General features: G+C 46.8%; 1 long non-coding RNA gene across 1 annotated transcript in view; it reads right to left on the reverse strand.

The window, feature by feature from the left end:
- Positions 1-14,641, reverse strand: part of LOC138673941 (uncharacterized) — a 114,852-nt gene that overhangs the window by 94,294 nt on the left and 5,917 nt on the right. The window contains exon 2 of the long non-coding RNA XR_011320382.1: positions 9,872-9,925. This is a non-coding gene — a long non-coding RNA (uncharacterized lncRNA). The remainder of the gene's footprint in view (positions 1-9,871; positions 9,926-14,641) is intronic.

Here is a 14,641-nt window from a genome sequence, read left to right on the forward strand (position 1 = left end):
AAAACACAGTTTAATAGCTGGCTTGAAGGTAACTATTATTAACAGTAAACTGGTGTCAATAACTTTGCTAACACACTGCAACGAAATTTAAATGGAGTACAGAAATGGCAGAATTTTGTGCAGACTTACACGTGATCTGTGTGACGGACAAACCACAGTTTTAAATAGATGGATTTTTAGTGCTGTAATATGGAAAGGATCTGGCTGTATTCTGCAGTGCCAATAAGCAAATGGAGCAGAAAAATGGTGTTCTCCTGGATTGTTTTTTAAGCAAATAATCAGGATTAAGATCCCAAAAAAATATTCCTGGCCCCTGATACCTGGGGCTATGTCTAGAAATATATGTAAAAGCAGCAGCAGACACAAATGGAATGGACCCTCTGGCTATATGCACTGCAGTCTGCCACACACACTGCCTGCCTGCCTGCCTAGCACTGATATCTATACAGCTGGATTAGTCCTCAGAAGGACTGTTAGTTGAGTTGGATATGTGTATACTATATTGTGGTATTATTATTATTATTTATTGTTATAGTGCCATTTATTCCATGGCGCTTTGCATGTGAGGAGGGGTATACATAATAAAAACAAGTACAATAATAATAAACAATACAAGTCATAACTGGTACAGGAGGAGAGAGGACCCTGCCCGCGAAGGCTCACAATCTACAAGGGATGGGTGAGAATACAGTAGGTGAGGATAAAGCTGGTCGTGCAGTGGTTTGGTCGATCGGTAGTTGCTGCAGGTTGTAGGCTTGTCTGAAGAGGTAGGTCTTCAGGTTCTTTTTGAAGGTTTCGATGGTAGGCGAGAGTCTGATGTGTTGTGGTAGAGAGTTCCAGAGTAGGGGTGATGTGTGAGAGAAATCTTGTATGCGATTGTGGAAAGAGGAGATAAGAGGGGAGTAGAGGAGGAGATCTTGTGAGGATCGGAGGTTGCGTCCAGGAAAGTACCGGGAGACGAGGTCACAGATGTATGGAGGACACAGGTTGTGGATGGCTTTGTACGTCATGGTTAAGGTTTTGTACACAAGTCTCTGGGTAATGGGGAGCCAGTGAAGGGATTGACAGAGGGGAGAGGCCGGGCAATAGCGGGGGGACAGGTGGATTATTTCGGGCAGCAGAGTTTAGAATAGATTGGAGGGGTGCGAGAGTGTTAGAGGGGAGGCCACAGAGCAGGAGGTTGCAGTAGTCAAGGCGAGAGATGATGAGGGCATGGATTAGGGTTTTTGCAGATTCTTGGTTGAGGAATGTACGGATTCGTGAAATATTTTTGAGTTGAAGTCAGCAGGAAGTGGAGAGATCAGTGTCAAGGATTACCCCGAGACAGCGAGCTTGTGGGACTGGGGAAAGTGGGCAGCCATTTACTGTAATGGATAGGTTCGTTGGGGGCCATGAGATTCTATGAGCTGTTCCAGGCCAAAGGTGTAAATGGAGAAGAGCAGGGGCCCAAGGACTGAACCTTGTGGGACTCCGACAGATAGGGGGCGAGGTGAGGAGGTGGTGTGTGAGTGGGAGACACTGAATGTCCGGTCTGTTAGGTATGATGAGATGATGATGTATACCTACACAAAGAAACAAGCAAATCTCTCCCTTGCTCAGCAGCAGCAACTCTCCCTACACTGCCTTATTCTGGAGTAGACTATGACGAGCATGGCGGTGCCAGGTCTGATATAGACCTGATGATACTGTGCAGCCAGCCAATCGCTGTAATGCCACAATCAACATGGCTGGGGCATTAGGCCGGGATCACACACAGCGAGATACGGCCGAGTCTCGCAGGTTAAAACCAAGCTCTGGTGTAATGACCAGAGGTCCGAATAAGATCCAGTGAGTCACAAACCAAGACCAAGGCAGAAATCTCCAACGGTATTTACTCAAAGGCAAAATAATCAAGGTAATATGGAGAATATTAAGGCAGATGCACCCCAAAGATACACTAGCTCAGCAGCAGCTGAAATCACTGTGCCACTCCAAGGTCTCCTGAGAACTGTTTCTATAACAGACTAGTAAGAAATTTACCTAACAGGCAACTAAAAACAGGAACAAGTGTAAATTGAATGTAGTGTTATCAAGAGGAGGCCCTGGAACGGCACACTGAGTATAACTTACACAACTCTAATATAAGATACACCTCTAAAGTAACAATTTAACACTCTGAGCAGAGATACCCGGGTATATATAACTATGGTACCGTATCCTGAGATGGATTTCCTCACAGGCAGGAATCCGCACAGGCTGCAGCCAGTCCATATCTTCAGCGCCAATAAGTTACAGCAAGCTCCTCTTGTCTTGTCGGCCGATGCCGAGCCCAAACGCCGGGGACTTAGATAGTGGTCTCACGATGTTGTCTCTGCTTCTGTAGCTCCTAGGAATGCTTCCACGATAACCCGTCCGTCTCTGTATCAGCAGTCTGCCCAGACTTGTTTCTCCACTCAATGCACAGGGAATCCACAGACTTCCAAATTCGTACTGGGTTCTTAGTAAAGTCTCAGTCTTTTCTTAGATAAAGGGTTAGCTCCTCTCCAGGAAACGTTAGCAACACAAGTCTCTCACAGAGTTAAACAAAAGGTTAGCTCTTCTCCAGGGGAACGTTAGCAACAAAAAGTCTCTCAAAAGCTTCTTTTCCTCCAAAAACACTTGCAGTAAATCCACACACAGTCTCTTTTTAAGATCTCACAGCAGCTTCTGCCTTTGCTTCCCGCCTTTTCTCTCAGCTCTCACTTCCTAGTTTCACTTTACACACGAGACACTAGACCCCATCCCCCAGCACACATTGTTTCTGGGAGTTTTGCACGGTCCGTCCTCTGCTGCAACAGGCAAAAACCACAGGGTCCTAGTGCCCTCTCAGTGGGACTACAGTTCACCCTCTTACATGCCACCCCACTAGAGGTTGGCGTCCTCGACATACCTTCCCACTCAAATTCATCTTGAGCATATCGCTGAGGCGGTATTCCTGCCGTAGATCGTGTAGTTCTCCTGAGTCCTACATCAACAGGTGCGACCTTAGAGGGAGCTAGAGTCTCTTCCGTGGTCGTGTTAGTGGGCGTAAGTGGAGTTGTCTCCTCCTGCGGCTCGATGTCCTGTGATACAGCGTCAGGACCAAGCAGTTGACCTGATGCACTCTCCTCAACAACATCCTCCGTATCCCCAACATTCTCATCACCCGAGGCCAGATCGGTCACAGGGGGCAAATAAGCAGGCGCAGGAGTAAGCACACCATCAAACTCAAGATCATTCAGAGCTTCCGCCCCTTGAAACATGGCTTCTGGCTCTAGGGGGGTAGGCGCCGAATCTTCAAACCAGCACCGCTGTAACATGTTACGATGCAAATTACGGGTTGGCCCCCCTGTCCCCACCGGTTCGACCTCGTACACTGGAATCTCAGGGTTCACCTGTTTTTTTATCAGATACGGTATCGCCTCCCATCGGCTTTCCTGACCGTCGTTTTGTCCTCACCAACACTCTGTCTCCCGGAGAGAACAGCTCTGTTTGTACAGGTCGCGTGTCCTTATGGACCACCTGGCGAAGGCGGTCGCCCACCATCTGATGCACCACTCTCAACCGCCGCCGATGCTCTCGTACCCACTCGGATGCAGTCCGAAGGGGGGCGGAGGAGGGATGTGGCATGTTCAAATCCTCAATGTCTCGGCCAGGTCTACCAAACATCAACATGTGTGGTGAGTAACCAGTAGTACTGTGCACCCTGTTATTGTAAGCCCACATCAATTCGGGGAGATACTCAGGCCAGCATGTCTGTTGCTGACTCTCTAAGGACCTCAACATTTGCAACAGGGTCCGATTAAAACGCTCACACGCCCCATTACCCTGAGGGTGGTAAGGCGTTGTTCTCGACTGCTCGATACCATAGAGCTGGTGCAACTCTTTCATCAGCGTCCCTTGAAAGCAGGCCCCTTGATCTGAATGTATTCTCTGCGGACACCCGAACACTTGGAAGAAATGTCGGCACACTGCCTCAGCCGCCGACTTGGCCGTCTGATCTCTTGTCGGCACCGCTACAGCATACTTGGTAAAGTGATCTGTCATCACCAGGCAATAGGAGTACCCTGACGTAGAGTACCCTATCAACACGTAGTCAATCATGAGTAGTTCCAGTGGAGCTGAAGTCTTAATAGACTGTGTGGGAGCCCGCTGCTCAGGGCTTTTGTTGAGCCCACAAATTCGGCACTGCCGACACGCGTTGGCCACCATCCCTCCCAACTCAGGGCAGTAGAGGACTCGCTGCAACCACTGAAGTGTCTTTTCACTTCCAAAATGGGCCCCCTTCTCATGCGCCTCACGAGCGACCACTGGCCCCATCCCCACAGGAATTATCAGTTGGTACCGATGCTGCAGCTCCGATGGCAGGTACACCTTACGATACAAAAGACCTTGTTCCACACACAATTTATCCCATTATCGAAGGAGTTTCATTCCTTCCATGGACAACTGAGCCTTGTCCTCTGCACTGGGCCAGGCCTTGTTTTGTACCCAACGGCGCACAAGTGCAATGTCCGGACACTCATCCTGGACTCTTGTCCAATCTGAGGGTGTTTTACCCAGGACACAGGACATCCCGGTGGCCACCCCACTTGAGTGTACCACACTTTGGAAGATAGGTATTTTCCCCAAAGCTGGAGTTTCAGTATCCTCAAGTTGTTCGTCAACATCTTCCCCGGATGACCCAAGGGGCACTCTTGACAATGCATCTGCATTGCCGTTCTCTCGACCAGAGCGAAATTTAATGCGGTAATTGAACTTGGCCAGTCTGGCGACCCACCGCTGCTCCAACGCCCCCAGTTTTGCATTCTCTAAGTGAGCTAGCGGGTTGTTATCTGTCATGACTAGCACCTCAGCTCCTGTTAGATACTCGGCGAAGCGTTCTGTCATTGCCCACACCAGGGCCAGCAATTCCAGCCGGAATGAGCTGTAGTTAGCCGGATTTCGCTCGGAGTCTCTTAAAGATCTGCTGCCATAAGAAATCACTTGTTCTCGGCCGTCCTGCACCTGTGCTAGTACTGCCCCCAACCCATGAAGACTACCATCGGTATACAACAAAAAAGGGGCGTAGGCCAGCAATGGGGCACTCGTTAGGGCGGTTTTCACTCCATCAAATGCCTTTTTCTGTAGGGGCCCCCATGGAATGGGGCGATTTCGAGGACCCAGCGCTGTCCCTCTCAAAAGTTCATTCAAGGGACTCACCACTTGTGAGAATTTAGGCACAAACCGCCGATAGTATCCTGCTAGGCCCAGGAAGGCCCGCACTTCTCGCAGGTCACAAGGAGGTGGCCACTCTTGTACCGCTTTAATCTTACTGGCTAAAGGTAGTACCCCGTCCGGGGTCACCAGATGCCCCAAATATTCAATCTGGTTTCGTAACAGTTGACATTTTTTTGGCTTTATTTTCAGGCCGTAGCTCTTGAGCCGCCGGAGAACTTGACGCAGCTTCTCCAGATGATCTTCAAATGAGGTTCCGAACACCACAATGTCGTCTAGATATATCAGGACTGATTCAAAATTTAGATCGCCCAAGCAATGTTCCATCAGGCGTTGGAAGGTTCCCGGGGCGGTAGCGAGGCCAAAGGGCATCCGGTTGAACTCAAAGAGCCCCATTGGCAAGACAAACGCCGTCTTGGCCCGATCTTTTTCAGCCATTGGGACCTGCCAGTACCCGCTTGCCAAATCCAACGTTGAGAAATACTTGGCCCGACCCAGGGCCGACAGGGATTCTTCAATACGGAGTAAAGGATATGCGTCCCGTACGGTGTGGGCATTCAATTTCCGATAGTCCACACAAAATCGGAGTGTCCCATCTTTCTTGCGGACCAAGACTACAGGGGCCGCCCAGGGACTCCGGGTCTCTCGGATCACTTGGTTGTCCAGCATACTGGCCACCATGCTCTTCACCTCTTGATAGAGCGCCGGAGGAATTTGACGATATCTTTCTCTAATGGGTGGAGTATCCCCCGTTGGAATCTCATGCTCAATCGTCTGGGTACACCCGAAGTCCTCTCCATGTCGGGAAAAGGTCTCTTGATGTTCCCACAAAACTCTCTCCAACTGCTCCAACTGCACGGGGGTCAGCTTCTCCCGATCCACTCCCATCTGCTCCATGATCACATGAACATTCCATTCCTCCGTAGGAGGTTCAGTCCGGCCTACCTCGACCGCGAATGTCCAGGATGACTGTTGGTCTGGTTGCAATTCGAACCCTGCATTTTCCGGCACCTTCTCTGCCGGCACGAACATTTCAGCCAGTATGGTCCCAGCGGGAATTGCAACAGCTTCATCTAAAACATTGATGCATCGGACCGGCACTCGTCCATTCTTCACAATCGCCAAAGACCGGGCCACATGTACCTTGGCAAATGAGGAACCCTCTCGGGCGGGCTCAAGTAGCACTTCAAGCCCATTCAATCTCTGTGCAGCTCCCACAGGCAGCATTAAGAGTTCCTCTTGTCTGGGTCCCAGCAGGATCGGGGTCCTCGAAGTCACTCGGACTTGGCCCACCCGGCCACCTGGGACCGCACTTTTCAGCAAGTCGCAACTCAGCACTAGACGGTGTAGAATTCTCTGTGTGGGTCGGTGTCTTGTCGCACGGGCCCAGTATCGGGGCCCTTCACTGGCATACATCTGGTGATTCAAATCTCGCAGCACGTTCATTCCAAGCGTCACTTCCATCCCTCTTCTAGGGGGGTGATCCACCAGTACTACCCCTTTCTGCCCCAGCTCTTGACCAAACATTTTTAGTTGCATCCACACGATCCCTTTGACTGACAATTGACCATTATTTGCGGCGGTCAGTCGTATCACTCGGCCATCCTCTGGAATCACTAGTCGACTGAAGTATCTCTCATATACTTCTAGAGGCATTATAGTACATTCGGATCCCGTGTCAACCAAGCACCTCATCTTCCGCCCTTCAAACTCTGCTTCTATCACTGGACTACATGCAAACAAATCTTGTTCATTCAGTCGAGGGCTTTGTGTGGGTGGGGCCGCTGCTGCTTGCCCTCTCATGGCAGCGACCGGAAGTTTAAAGCCGGCGACGGGGTTTCTGGGGCTGTAAGCGCCCGGCAGTAACGCGAGATGTGTCCCTGGCGGCCACACTTCCAGCAGGTGATTGTTCCTCGTGGGCGAGGGCTTGACTCATTCTGATAGGACGACCTGGCCATTTGAGGGGTCACCGTTCCAGGGGGTGGGGCAGGAGGTTCCCGTGAGGGGGTAGAGGCGGGATCAACTGTCAGTTGAGACAATTTCAGCTTCAACTCCTTCACCTCAGCACGCAAAGCTTGTACCACGCTTACCAGCCCCTCTCCCCCTGACCCTGATGACCCACCTTCCTCCAGCTGGGCACTGTTCACTGACCCCTCGGAAACATAGGCTGATTTCTCTTCCCTTTCCACTGCAGCTCGGTAAATCTGCCAGAAAGATAACTCTGGTGCAACCCGGGCCATTTCCAACAGTTTGTCCCGGAGAAGTCTATTGGCTAAACCGGTGATGAATTGGTCCCGGAGCAAGCGGTCTACCTCCCGGAACGCCCCCATGGCCCCCGGGTCTAGTCGCTGCATCTCATTCAACATCTCTTGCAAAATATTAGAGTACTGCATCAGGGACTCACACTCTCTCTGGGGACGATTAAAGAATAGGGACCGAAGCTGGGCCACACGCGCTCGGCCCCCCAAACTCCCCTCTAACAGTTCCAAAATCTTTTCTAATGTATCCCTCTCTGATTCTGGGCGCACCATCACCATACGCCTAATATCACCCTCCAGTGCATTTAATGCCAGCTCAGCGCGTAACGCGGGGGTCAAATTACACATGCGCAAAATACTCCGGATTCTCTCAGCCCAATCTTGCAACGCCATATTGCGCCCATCGTATTTCGGCATGTGCTGAAGTAAAGCTCCTACAGGCACATACCCTCCCGGAGTCGCCGCGGCTGCCAGGGGAACCCCAACCCCCGAGGAGGATGCGGATACAGCGGGGTCATTTCCACCCTCGCCCTCGTCCATGACAAACACTGGATCCTGCCGACTACGCCAAAAATGTAATGACCAGAGGTCCGAATAAGATCCAGTGAGTCACAAACCAAGACCAAGGCAGAAATCTCCAACGGTATTTACTCAAAGGCAAAATAATCAAGGTAATATGGAGAATATTAAGGCAGATGCACCCCAAAGATACACTAGCTCAGCAGCAGCTGAAATCACTGTGCCACTCCAAGGTCTCCTGAGAACTGTTTCTATAACAGACTAGTAAGAAATTTACCTAACAGGCAACTAAAAACAGGAACAAGTGTAAATTGAATGTAGTGTTATCAAGAGGAGGCCCTGGAACGGCACACTGAGTATAACTTACACAATTCTAATATAAGATACACCTCTAAAGTAACAATTTAACACTCTGAGCAGAGATACCCGGGTATCTATAACTATGGTACCGTATTCTGAGATGGATTTCCTCTCAGGCAGGAATCCGCACGGGCTGCAGCCAGTCCATATCTTCAGCGCCAATAAGTTACAGCAAGCTCCTCTTGTCTTGTCGGCCGATGCCGAGCCCAAACGCCGGGGACTTAGATAGTGGTCTCACGATGTTGTCTCTGCTTCTGTAGCTCCTAGGAATGCTTCCACGATAACCCGTCCGTCTCTGTATCAGCAGTCTGCCCAGACTTGTTTCTCCACTCAATTCACAGGGAATCCACAGACTTCCAAATTCGTACTGGGTTCTTAGTAAAGTCTCAGTCTTTTCTTAGATAAAGGGTTAGCTCCTCTCCAGGAAACGTTAGCAACACAAGTCTCTCACAGAGTTAAACAAAAGGTTAGCTCTTCTCCAGGGGAACGTTAGCAACAAAAAGTCTCTCAAAAGCTTCTTTTCCTCCAAAAACACTTGCAGTAAATCCACACACAGTCTCTTTTTAAGATCTCACAGCAGCTTCTGCCTTTGCTTCCCGCCTTTTCTCTCAGCTCTCACTTCCTAGTTTCACTTTACACACGAGACACTAGACCCCATCCCCCAGCACACATTGTCTCTGGGAGTTTTGCACGGTCCGTCCTCTGCTGCAACAGGCAAAAACCACAGGGTCCTAGTGCCCTCTCAGTGGGACTACAGTTCACCCTCTTACACTGGCACCGGCACTCCAGAGCGGAGCGTGCGGCCGCATAGCAATACATGGAGCAGCACGCTCCGCTCCTGAGTGCCGGTGCCAGAGCTTGGTTTTAACCTGCGAGACTCGGCCGTATCTCGCTGTAATGTGACTCCGGCCTTACAGTGTGTGGGAGATGATCCCTGAATGCTCATTGCTCTCTAAAGAGAGCCAAACACGCAGGGAGGGGACCTGAGCTCCCGCCGCGCAACCCCGGAAATACGTGTCGAGCTCCGAGCATCTCGAGCAGTGAGATGCTCGGCCGAGTACCGAGTAGAGGCGAGCATGCTCACTCATCACTAACTGATACATATACTTAGTGACCAAAACGTTTAAATAACATAAAATACAAAGATTTCCTGATGTAAACCTGTGATATGTATGCCGAAAGGTACTACTGTTAGCATAAATCTAACCAACAGAAGCCTGTGAATGCCTCACAGAGTCACCAGAGACTGTATCAGGCGCCAGTGATGTGTTCTGCTATTAATATCACAGGGGCCTAGAGTCTAAGCAAACATAAGGACTTGTCGCCATCTTGTGGTCAATTTTCATAATTTCAGTTGTTAGTGAGCTGATGGAGAACAGCAAGCAGATTTGCAAATCATCTTGACAAAATTATATTCTAATCTATTAAATTTCAAAAAATCCAATATTCGCAGTAAATATTTTTAACTATTGATGGGGTACTCAATAGAGGGAAAATAATGGGGAAAAATGTCAGCTCACCATCTGTTGCAGCACCTTGCCGGATGAAGTAACGTTGCCCGGAGCCGTCTCAGTCTTTGAAATAGAAAAAGGTGGGGGAACAAACCTCCAGTTATTAAATCAAGAAGGAAAGTTATCTTTTTTGCTACAAAAAAATATGAAAAAACTTTTATTGGGTACAGCAATACATTAAAAATACATGGATCCTGGTCACCACAAACTGGGATGAACAACTAATACGTTTCTTTCCCCGGTAGAAGGCACTTCAGCTGAAATGTGTGTAATGTTTGTGGCACCGCAGGTCTCAGGTAATCACATACCATCTATACGTTCTTTTTGCCCCTTCATTTTTCCTTTACTTCCAATCATGTTCACCAGTGGTTTCAATGTCTGATTAGTGATTACCCTTTTTGCTTTGTACAAACTTTCCCTCACTTTTTTATTCAATAATCTAATAAATTACAGTTCTTTAATAATCTTTTAGTTCTTTTATGTGTGTTTTTTCTTTATCTGTTTCACAGTTTTTCAAGCTGTTGCCTCGTGTGAGAAGAATTGTAACCACCCAGCACGTTGCCTCTCTGTGTCGCCACTGTGCTTTCCTCCATACATACCTGAGTGAAGACATCAAACACTACTCACAGGTAGCCAGTGTATCTTAATATATACTTAAAGGGAACCTGTCACCCCCAAAATCAAAGATGAGCTAAGCCCACCGGCATCAGGGGCTTATCTACAGCATTCTGGAATGCTGTAGATAAGCCCCCGCTGTAACCTGAAAGATGAGAAAAAGAGGTTATATTATACTCACCCAGGGGCGGTCCCGCTGCTGTCCGGTCGGATGGGTGTACACGTTTCGGAGTACTATTACTCCTTCATCAGGAACCCACAAAAGTATATACCATATACAGCAGGGGTGTCAAACTGCATTCCTCGAGGGCTGCAAACAGGTCATGTTTTCAGGATCTCCTTGTACTGCACAGGTGATAATTTAATCACCTACACAAATAATGAGTTGGTGATTAAATTATCACCTGTGCAGTACAAGGAAATCCTGAAAACATGACCTGTTTGCAGCCCTCGAGGAATGCAGTTTGACACCCCTGATATACAGTATATAGGTATATACTTTTGTGGCTTCCTGATGAAGGCGTCATAGTACTCCGAAAGGCGTTGAATAAAGCCACTTTTTCATCTGAATATCCATTTGGACTTCTATTTTTCAAGCGGCGCAGAGTTAATCCACCTTTTTATCCTTTTTTTTGTTTTTATACTCTGGCAGGTCACGAGGAGACCGGTGGATCTGCAGCAGCTAATATTTATGTGAGCCTGTGTTTGGCCTCTATCTGGTAAGTAAAATCTGATTAGAGGTATCTCGTAATACCCAGAAAAGACCCTAATGCGCTTTTACTTTCCTTCCAGCTGTTTATATACTTAAAGAGGCAAACTACCACTCTAGCACCCAGGGGTGTAACAAGGATTTCCGCGCATCCAAGTCCTGGAGCTTAAGAGGCCCAAATGGTTTCTGTGCCCATATCAGACTAATAAAACTATTACAGATCCATTCCAGCTAGGGGCCCCGTTGGAGATGCTGCACTGGGGCCCACATGCTTCTAGTTATTCTACTGCTAGCATCCTTTACAAATTCAATCAATATGATCATGTCTGATACAATTTGTAAGCATCGAGTAATAAAGTGCAAAAGGGGAACCCAGTATAACCTGGAGACAGAGGCACTCATGCCCAATGTGCATTTTGCCGTCAGCTTTTTAATTTTAATTGTATTTAATGATTTTTAATAAAGTTGTTACTAGTGATGAGCGAGTGTACTCGTTGCTTGGGTTTTCCCGATCATGCTCGGGTGGTCTCCGAGTATTTGTGACTGCTCGGAGATTTAGTTTTAGTTGCATGATTTGCGACTGTTAGAGAGCTAGATTACATGTGGGGATTCCCTAGCAAGCAGGCAACCCCCACATGTACTCAGGCTGTTTGACAGCCGTAAATCACGCAGCTGAGTCAACAAAAACTAAATCTCCGAGCAGTTACAAATACTCGGATACCACCCGAGCATGATCGGGAAAACCCGAGCAATGAGTATACTCACTCATCACTAGTTGTTACTCATTCGTCAATTTAATTTGGGTTGTTCTGTGAGATTTAAGGAATACAGCTTCCATTGTATTATTGTGTTCTTGTGAGCAGGTCTTCTCTTTCTTTGGCCCCACCAGATGTAAAATATCGTAATAACATTCTCCCGAATAACATTGGTCACCCATTCTCTGCAGCTTTTTTGCTCCCCATAGTTCACATTTCCATAGGAGAAGAATACATACTGTATGTTCCAAGTGTTATAAACTGCTGTAAGTTTTCATGGCAAGGTCGGCATGCCACCTACCTGATTACATCTACAGTATATTATTGCCCTTCTAAAACTTTTATAGCTCCAATAGCAAACAGCAGATTGTCTATTATTTTATGAGGTAGCAAGCAGAAAAATAAATCTCGTTAACTTCAGAAATCTCAAGCCCACCATGCACATTAAAGGGAATCTGCCAGAAGGATCCACCCTCCTACGTCATCTTGTAGGTCATAGAAAGATGAATAAAATTATATTTTGATATTTGCTATCCAATGTTTTATTCCAAAGAAATATATTTTTCTCAAATGCAAATGACTGTTAAGGTCTATGGGCCGAAACAAGATCTCCCCAAGAATTTACCTCCTGAGATTATGTTAAATGACAGGAGACATTACCAGTGTGAGACATGTAGATCAGGAGAGCAGCCTGTCAGTCATTACATGTCTCACACTGGTAACTTTCTCTTTCATTTAAAATAATCTCTGGAGGCAGATTATTTGGGAGATCTATCTCCAGCCCATAGATCCTAAAAGCTTAAGATCTATGAGCCGAAACTAGATCTCCCCAAGAATTTACCTCCTGAGATTATGTTAAATGACAGGAGACATTACCAGTGTGAGACATGTAGATCAGGAGAGCAGCCTGTCAGTCATTACATGTCTCACACTGGTAACTTTCTCTTTCATTTAAAATAATCTCTGGAGGCAGATTATTTGGGAGATCTATCTCCAGCCCATAGATCCTAAAAGCTTAAGATCTATGAGCCGAAACTAGATCTCCCCGAGAATTTACCTCCTGAGATTATTTTAAGTGACAGGAGACATTACCAGTGTGAGACATGTAGATCAGGAGAGCAGCCTGTCAGTCATTACATGTCTCACACTGGTAACTTTCCCTTTCATTTAAAATAATCTCTGGAGGCAGATTCTTTGGGAGATCTATCTCCGGCCCATAGATCTTAAAAGCTCATTTACGTATTAAGAAAAATGTGACTTTCTTGGGAATAAGACATCGAATTTCAGATATAAAGGTGTCATTTTATTCAGCTTCCTATGAACTGCATACCCATATGGTATTCTCACCAATTAGTTTCTACGGCCATATAAATAAGTGATTGCTATTTTTTTTTTTTTTTACTTTTTTTCCCTTGAAGTGGAACACCTCTTTAAAGTTTTTTTGTTTTCCTGATTATTTAAAATGTGCAGCTGTTGATTCTTTGTGGCACCACAAAAAATGCCAGTATGTTGGGCCTGTTTATATTGAGGCCCAGGAATATTTTTGTACGCCTCTGTTGTGGCTCATAGAAATATACAGATATTCTACATCATAGTTTTCCCCTTAATATGGATGTTCTCCATTTAAAGAGGACCTGTCACCAGTTCAAAGTCACCAGTTTGTGCTCTTATTTAATTTCCGCTGCTCCCTTGGGTATTCTGTTTTTAGTTTTCTATAAATCCGCCATATGGTTCTAGAGATATGAGCTTTTTTATTTAGTGCCACTACGTTCTTTACCAAAGGGGTGTGGCTCACAGTGTGATAATGCAGAGCAAACGTATAGACACGCCCTTGAGGATCCTGTGAACCTTGCCCCCGAGGTACAGGCCATTCAATTTAACCCTCATATCTCTGGAACCGTATGGTGGATTTAAAAAAAATAAAAAACTGAATACTCAGGGAAGCAGTGGGAATAAAATAAGAGCAAAAACTGCTAACTTTTGACCTGGTAACAGGTCCTCTTTAATCTTTTTCAGTCGCACAGAGGTTTTATGATGTCCTAGCGATTATTAGGACCCCATATGTATTTTATGTACTTTCTGTGTAATTCACTGGTCCAAGTCAGCTTCCTGGAGTCAGAGGCTTCTACTTACAGGCTGATTTCTCCGAAAGAAATTACAATTAAGTGAGGTCTTCCACCATCGCTCTTCGCTGCGCCATCATGACTGTGCGGGATCTCGGGCCACGCACCCCTGACATAAAATACTAGTAAATACGACCTAGCCAGTGAACACAATATACAACATTCTATCTTCTATTACTCTTTTCCTATAGAAATGTAAAATATAATCCTATATATTAGTATTTTACCGTCTGTTTAATCGGAAATTTAAGTCTGCAAGTATAGCTTCCACTTTTTGCATTTTCTGCATTTTTTCCATGAAAGACATGGCAAATTTATTGATAATTTTCTCATCCGGATAAAAATGTTCTTTTTTTATATTTTGAATTTTTGATGAATTTTTGAAGCATTTTGCGCTCCCTCCCTGCAGTTACCCCTTCCATACACCAGATGTGTGCCATTGAGCTAAGAATGATTTTTGGTGCTGCAGTGAGGTCAGCACGTTGTCATTGGTGGAGGCGAGCAGCTGACTTGCTATCACCATGGTAACTGCTCGGCCTACTTCCACCGTAGTGCTCTCCCCTCCTCCACGGTCCCC

This window comes from Ranitomeya imitator, chromosome 4 (assembly GCF_032444005.1).
Source record: "Ranitomeya imitator isolate aRanImi1 chromosome 4, aRanImi1.pri, whole genome shotgun sequence".
Classification (NCBI taxonomy): Eukaryota; Metazoa; Chordata; class Amphibia; order Anura; family Dendrobatidae; genus Ranitomeya; species Ranitomeya imitator.